Here is an 8,284-nt window from a genome sequence, read left to right as displayed (position 1 = left end):
ATATCTAGGCCAACACGTACTCCCGAGCATGACTCTGGTGACGCAGAACGATTCTACCCTTAACGGGATAGCAATTAAGTGTTCTAACTGCACTCCAAAAGGTTAGTGGCGACTCCATGACACATTATTTTTTCCACGAAAATCACTTTTTCATAATACACATCCATTTTTCTCAGTTCGCAACTACAGCCATTGCCACAGTGTGTTCTGGCGGGTTCAGGATGTCGCGACACCATGAATATACAGAATTTTATAGAACCATGACATAAAAAATATAGATTATACAGAGCATAGAGTCATGAAATACAGAATATAGAATTATAGTTACAGAATATACAGATATACAATTATTACAGCGTCATGACCATACAGTTGATACAAAATCATGGTTATTACAGAAATACAGCATCATGGTAAAACTGTTAGACTTATATAAAAATATTATTATATAGCATTAGACCTCGATGGAATACAGCAGTTTACAGAGCACAGTACCGTTGCTATACAGTATAGACAGTGCAACCATACGTCTTAGATAGAGTATGGTACAACCGATTGTGCCTCAGGTGGAGTTGTGAGCTCCTTGGTGTCCGGACCAGGTGGGGCGTGTAAAAACCCAAAAAAAAAAATTTAATTAATCGGTTTTAAAAGAAAAAGAAAAAGAAAATAATTAAAATTAATTTTTTATTAATAAAATATATTATTATTATTATTATTATTAATTAAACATATTATTATTATTATTATTATTATTATTATTATTATTATTACATTACCTGAAGCGTGAAGCTTCAAGTAAGTTCTCAAAAACTGCGCAGCCCCCCCCCCCCACATCATCTTCTTCTTCTTCTTTCTTTTCTTTTCTTTTCTTTATTCTTTTTCTCTGCAACTTCTGTAATCTCTCTCTCTCTCTCTCCTCACGTTCTCTCTCCCTCTCTCCTCGATTTCGTGACGGATTTTTGCCCGATCGAAAATCCGAAAATACCACTAGATTCCATTCGCCGCTGCCGTCATTTCTACCGGAGCGGATAGGTAGTAGGAGCGGTGTAAGCATATTCCCTGGGGTAAGCCATTTTTCCCTTTTTCTTTAATTTCTTGCAAAATATAAGTCCAATTGACGAACGGAGACCACCACAAGAATGTAGGGATGATTCTCTACAAGTCTAGTGGGACGGAATTCTCGTGAGGGTGTCGAGCCAAAACCCCAAATTTGGGGTGCGGCGATTATTAAGGAGCTTATTTTTAATTAGTTAGCATTAATTTAGAAATGATAAAATATTAAGCATTTGGAACTGAAGTAGGATTTCTGAAATTTAGGGTTCGGGTGAGCGCCGCGGGTGTAATTTTGGGACCCGCAGGCAAAATTCAGAAAATTAAGTGGGAATATTAAATAATAGTTTAAAGATTAATTTGAGGTATATGGAGCTTAGGGAAAACTAGATGAGTATTATTTGGAGAAATAGATTAATTAATCTGGGAAAAATGTAAATTGTAGGAATTAAATTTCGGGCACCAAGGGCGTGAAATTTTAGGTCCTAAGGAATTTCTCAATAGTCAGGTAAGGGAATAAACTAAAGTAATAATTTTCCATACAAATTATTATTGATTATGAGTAAATTTATTTTCAGAAAAGCATATGTTATATTGTGTATTACGAATGAAATGTACGATTGGGAAAATACTGCTATGTTGATTAAAATGTATATGTATGTATGAGATGTAAGGAATTCACGATTTTAGAATATGAAGTATGACTTTTAACAATATATGTGTGGCATGAATATTATTTTATGTGAAATGTATTATGATGTGAAAGATTTTACGAACAAAGCATGATTTCAGGTATTATGAAAATATGAGTTATGTTGTAATAGTTTTGACGATTATGTGATAAATGATGTATTTTCAGAATATATATACCTGAAACAATTTTGGCGCAAGGCCATATATTTATGTTATCGGCACAAGGCCGTATTTATGTTTTTGGCACGAGGCCATATATTTATGTTATCGGCACGAGGCCGTATTTATGTTATTGGCGCGAGACCATGTATTTATGTTATTGGCACGAGGCCATATTTATGTTATCGGCACGAGGCCGTATTTATGTTATTGGCGCGAGGCCACGTATTTATGTTTTCGGCACGAGACCGTAATTACTATATTTTCGGCACAAGGCCGTAATGATGTTATATATATGATCATGTATTATATGTTATCACCACCAGGATGTTAGTTTAGCTCAGTTCAGGGGCTCGGTACCGTAGCTATATGTGTAGATCAGATAGATGGGAGATGGATAGTCGATGTGACTTTCAGTAGAGTGTGGACATCCACCTGGCAGTCTGGACCAGGGTGTGGCGGGCTCATCGTACTTACAGACATATTTGATTCGGCAGTGGTCGGCCAGCCATTGTCGGGTCCCACCTTCGGGCTGCACAACCCGTCATGGGGGGTAATACATGACACCAGCTAGCTATTCATCCTGGGTTTGTTTTCAGTACTACAATTATAACAGATGATTTTATGTATGATATGATTTATTAACAGATGTGAAAATATATGTTTACCCAGTACGATATGATTATGTTTATAGAATTATGAAATGTACTGTATACGTACAAATGCATTAAATATTCATGTTGTTACACAGCTGTATTTAGTTTATTTTCCCTTACTGAGAAGTGTCTCACCCCCAAACTTAATTAATTTTTCAGAAGCCCCTGAGAGACCGGCGGGTCAGGGCCGCCATTGAGCTAGTGAGGTTACCTTGTGAGAAGGGTAAGATTTTGTAATAGGGTCAGAATTATTTTGTGTTTGACCCTAGAGATATTTTGATGTATATGAGGATGTATAGAAGTACAATTTTATAATGTTATAGAAAGCTCTGGTATTGTGTTTTATGATTGGATGTTTGAGATTTTATGTTTACTGCTGCTAGGTTTTCCGCTGTGTTTGACAGGTGTCCCCGCTACCGACGGGTTCGGGTTGACCATTTTATTTATTATGTGATAATTTATGTTAAGAAATTGAGGGACGTTACAGGGTGGGCCTTTTGTGTTATAGGTATCCATATATGCATACCATTAGGCTAGTACTAGAGGGCCAACCAATGTTTAGCGCTGCCTAAGGGTAGCACAACCCAGTCATGAAGGGGTAAGTCATGACATATAGCTATCCAAGGGGAAATTTACAGGGTTATATATATGTATTGTAACGACCTAATTTTCCATGCCTATTTTTTTTCCTTTACTAATATGCATAACTATGAAATTTCACTGATAAATCAAACCCTCATCATGGTCTAGATATGACCCATGAAAATCTGAGACTCAACATACAATCTAAGCAGCGAGAAGTTGATTTCATAAAACCATAACCATATATATATACACACAATACCAGAGTGTTAGAATATTTCCCAAAATATACAACCACAACTATTCCTAAGGATACCTTAAACTGAAATCATGACAACACAAAAACAACCCCCAAAAGCTTACCCTATAAATAGGGCAGTACTGTAGCCCCTTCTATTTGCGAGCCTGATCTACTTGCCTAGTTGGATCACCTAAAAAATTGTTAAATCACTGGGATGAGATAACGCTCAGTAAGACGAAATATGCTATTACAAGGGATTATGAGGGTGTAGCAAATGAGTTACATATTGTGTAATCTAATTTAGAAAAATACCATAGATAACTGAATCTAAGAAAGCATGTATAAATGACATATAGTATATATTATACCTATGTTACTTAACATAACTGTCTTTACGCATTTTCTATTCATAATACTTATAATATTCATAGATACGTCTACTAATTCTGGAAATCTGATTATACATATAATAACTAAGAAAATCTCCCTAGATGGATAACTGTATGTTATGATTTAACCCCTTATGACTGGGTTGTGCGGCCCGTAGGTGGGACCTATCACTGGCTGGCCGACCAGGATAAGTCATTATGCTCCAAAATTCTGATCAGCCTTCTCAACCCTAACTGATGAGGAGCCTGTCCACTATATAGGCACGATCGGCTATTGTAAATCCATATACTATCTGAGTTATGTGGTTGCACTCTGAACTGTAAATAACTACGATACCGTGCTCTGTAAACTGATTTGTATTGGTCCATCAGGGTCTGATAATATATAATACATTTCTATATAAAATCTATCTTTTTACCATAATTTTGTATCAACTGTATTTACCATGACGCTGTAATAAACTATATTTCAGTATCAACTATATTTCTGTATCAACTGTATTTCTGTATGTCATGGTTCTGTAAAAATGTATAATCATGGTACTATGAAAACTATAAAAACATATTTCCTGTCTGTATATACTGTAAATCATGATCCTAAAAATACTGTAAAAACATCTTTCTATATATATTTGGTAAATCATGATTCTGTAAATTCTATGTAGTCATAGCTTTGTAATAAACTGTATAATCTATATAACATGATTCTGTAAATACTATACAACCGTAGTTCTATAAAAGCTGGGTAGAATTCTTTACTATATTTATATTCTCATGCCACACAATATTTTAAACTAATTAAACATAATTTATAAAATTGTATAATTTCCTACTTTGAAAACCTATAAACATATACTATATTTTACTAGTAAAAATCTTTATTTAAACTGGCCTAGCATATTTCCCTTACCTGACTACTGGAGAGCCCCTAATATGACTGGTCCTACACCTGTAAGGTTCCTCGTTAAACACTCTGAAAACAACATCTCCCAGAACAAAATTTCGGTATTTCCCTGTGTACTACATTTCTTCTAACTATGGTAAAGCCAAATATTGAATAAAAGGTCTTACCATGAATTTGGGATGAAATTAAAGTTAATCACGTCGACGATCCACTCCAGCAGACTTGAAGAGAACTTTCCTAGGAGTGTTGTGGCAGCTTGGGATCGTCGATCCGGTGAAAAATGGACCCAAAATCTTAGAAAGAGAAGAGGAAAATCGAAGAGGAGAGAGAAAGTATACTTTTCTTCAACAATTTGCACTAAAATCCAAGTTTAAGGCTATTTATACACTGGCCTTCGTTGACGAGCCACGTCACTTCATCGACGAGGTCAAGAAGGAAGTTCATTAACAAATGCTCATTCCTCGTTGATGAAATTCAGAGCTGAAATAAGCCTCTCAGTATCTTCTCGTCGACGAGACGCGTGTCCCTGTTGACGAACCCCTTAAGCGCGCTCGTCGACGAACCTCCTGTGTTCGTTGACAAGACCCTGTTAAATTTACAATTTTAATTCCTTTTTCTCTCCTTTTTGTATTATTAAATTATGAAAATTATCTGGGTCTCTACATGTATAGTACACACAAATAGCAGAGATTATTTATTATAGATAGAAGTACTTTTGAATAGACAACTCAAAAATTTTCAATATCTAAATAATCTAAGCATGTGTTATTGTACAAATGTTTTACATGGTGTATATTGTATACAGTTTTAATTAAATGATATGTTGCAAATTAACTTATATGCCACACACTGGTAATAACATGTTTCTCCTTACTGAGAGGTGTCTCATCCCAACATTATTAAACATTTCAGGTAATCCACAGAGGCATGCAGGGCTGACTCTGAGATAGAGGTGGTGATTGAGTTGGCATAGTTTTTGGGGTGAGTTTTGGGCTGGTCTGTGGAGCCACATTATGTTGGGATTTTTGGGAAATGTTATGTATATGTGTGTATGTGTACAACTAGGTCTATGGTACTCTGGTATTGTGTTTTTTGGGGTATGTTGGATATGTATGTACTTCTGCTGCTTAGGTGTTATATGAAATACACAGGATACCATGACTTCCACTTTAAGTCGTGATGATGTCAGCTATGTTCATGCAGGGTATCAGAGGTTATATTATAATATAGTTTGAAAAAAAATGGATGGAAATTTCAATTCATTACACGCAATATATTCTTCTTTGGCAGTGGATAAGACAACTAAGTTTTGTTTCTTGGAAAATCAAGAAACCAGAGATTATCCTAAATAGTGACAAGTGTGGCTAGTGCTCTTTCTATCAACTTTACTATCGGCAAAGTTAGCATCGGTGTAACTAACAATCTCAAATATCATATGCTTAGGGCACCATAAGCCTAATTCTATAGTCCCAACTAGATACCTAAGTATTCTTTTGACCGCTAATAGATGAGACTCCTTAGGAGCAGCCTGAAACCTAGCACACATACACACACTAGACATAATATTGGGACGACTAGCTGTAAGGTATAGGAGACTACCAATCATGCCACAATATAGTTTCACATCAACTAGGATGCCTTACTCATCTTTATCAAGTTTTGTGGAAGAACTCATAGGAGTACCAAGAATTTTACCATTTTCCATATTAAATTTCTTTAGCAAGTCCCTAACATATTTAGATTGACATATAAAGGTTCCATATTTAACTTGTTTAATTTGAAGTCCTAAGAAGAAGCTCAGTTCACCCATCATGCTCATTTTGAATTCGCTTTGCATGCATTTGGCAAACTCATTACACATATCATCATTAGTTGCTCCAAAAATAATATCATCAACATAAATTTGAACAAGGAGCATATCATCATTTTTAGATTTGATGAAAAATGTAGTGTCAATTTTGCCCCAGGTAAAACCATTTTCTAAAAGAAAGCCACTAAGCCTCTCATACTAAGCTCTAAGAGCTTATTTCAATTTGTACAAGGCTTTGGATAACCAGTATACATGATCAGGATATTTATGATTTTCAAAATTGGGAGGTTGTTCAACATACACTTCTTCATTTATATAGCCATTTAAGAAGGTGCTTTTGACATCCATTTGGCACAATTTAAAGTTCTTAGAAGCGGCATAAGCAAACAACATATGAATGACTTCCATTCTAGCTATGGGAGCATAGGTTTCCTCAAAATCTATCCCTTCTTCCTGATTATATTCTTGAGTAACTAGTCTAACTTTATTTCTAGTTACTACCCCATTCTCATCCTTCTTATTTCTATATACCCATTTAGTTCCAATAATAGTATGATCATTAGGGCTAGGAACTAGGGTCCAAACTTTGCTTCTTTCAAAATGGTTAAGTTCTTCCTGTATAGACATTACCCAAGACTCATCTTCTATGACTTCCTTAATATTTTTGGGCTCCTCTTAAGATAAGAATGCAAAATGACTAACTAGGTTTCTTAAGGAGGACCGGGTGGCTACACCACGTGAAGGTTCACCTATAATTTGATCTAAATGGTGGTTCCTAATGAATTTCCAATCCCTAGGTAACTCTTGAACCTTACTTTCAACTTTATCATTTTCAATTGATTTATCATTTTCTTTTGAATTGATGTCCACATTATTTTCAATAGATAGCTTATCTAATCCCTTTCTAATATCAATATCATCTTCATCATCTTTTTTAGAAAATAGATTAGACTCATCAAACACAACATGAATAGATTCAATAACAGTTAAAGTTCTTTTATTAAACACTTTATATGCTCTACTATTAAGTGAATAACTTAGGAAAATACCTTCATCAGATTTAGAGTCAAATTGCCATAGATGTTCATTATCTCTAAGTACAAAGCATTTTACAACCAAAGACATGAAAAGAGGAAATGTTAGGTCCATGGTTATTCCACAATTCATATGGAGTTCTATTAAGCGAAGGCCTGATTAATACTTTATTCATCACATAACATGCAGTACTCACAGCCTCAGCCCAGAAATATTTGGGTAATTTATATTCATTCAACATTGTTCTACTCATTTCTTGCAAGGACCTATTCTTTCGTTCTGCAACTTCGTTGTGTTGTGGGGTCCTAGGTGCAAAAAAATTATGTGAAATGCCTTCCAGGTCATAATAGTTTTCTATGCCATCATTTTTGAATTCAGTTCCCCTATCACTTCTTATGTGTGTGATTTTGTAGCCTTTTTCATTCTGAATTCTTCTATATAGTTTGGTGAATTGTTCACATGATTCATCTTTATAAAAAAGAAATAGCACCCATGTGAACCTAAAATAATCATCTACAATAACAAAGACATACAATTTTCCACCTAGACTTTGAACTTGATTAGGATCAAATAAGTCTAAGTGTAGCATTTCAAGTGGTCTAGTCGTGGATATGAATTTCTTTTTATTAAAACTTGATTTTGTTTTCTTACTCATTTGACATGCGTAACAGATTTTATCTTTCACAAAATGTGTTTTTGGTAAGCCTTTAACTAAGTCCTTTTTCACAAGTTTTAATAAAAGATCCATACTAGTATGTCCTAAAC

Source organism: Malania oleifera, chromosome 1, assembly GCF_029873635.1.
Source record: "Malania oleifera isolate guangnan ecotype guangnan chromosome 1, ASM2987363v1, whole genome shotgun sequence".
Lineage (NCBI taxonomy): Eukaryota > Viridiplantae > Streptophyta > Magnoliopsida > Santalales > Ximeniaceae > Malania > Malania oleifera.
This window is presented reverse-complemented; position numbering follows the sequence as displayed.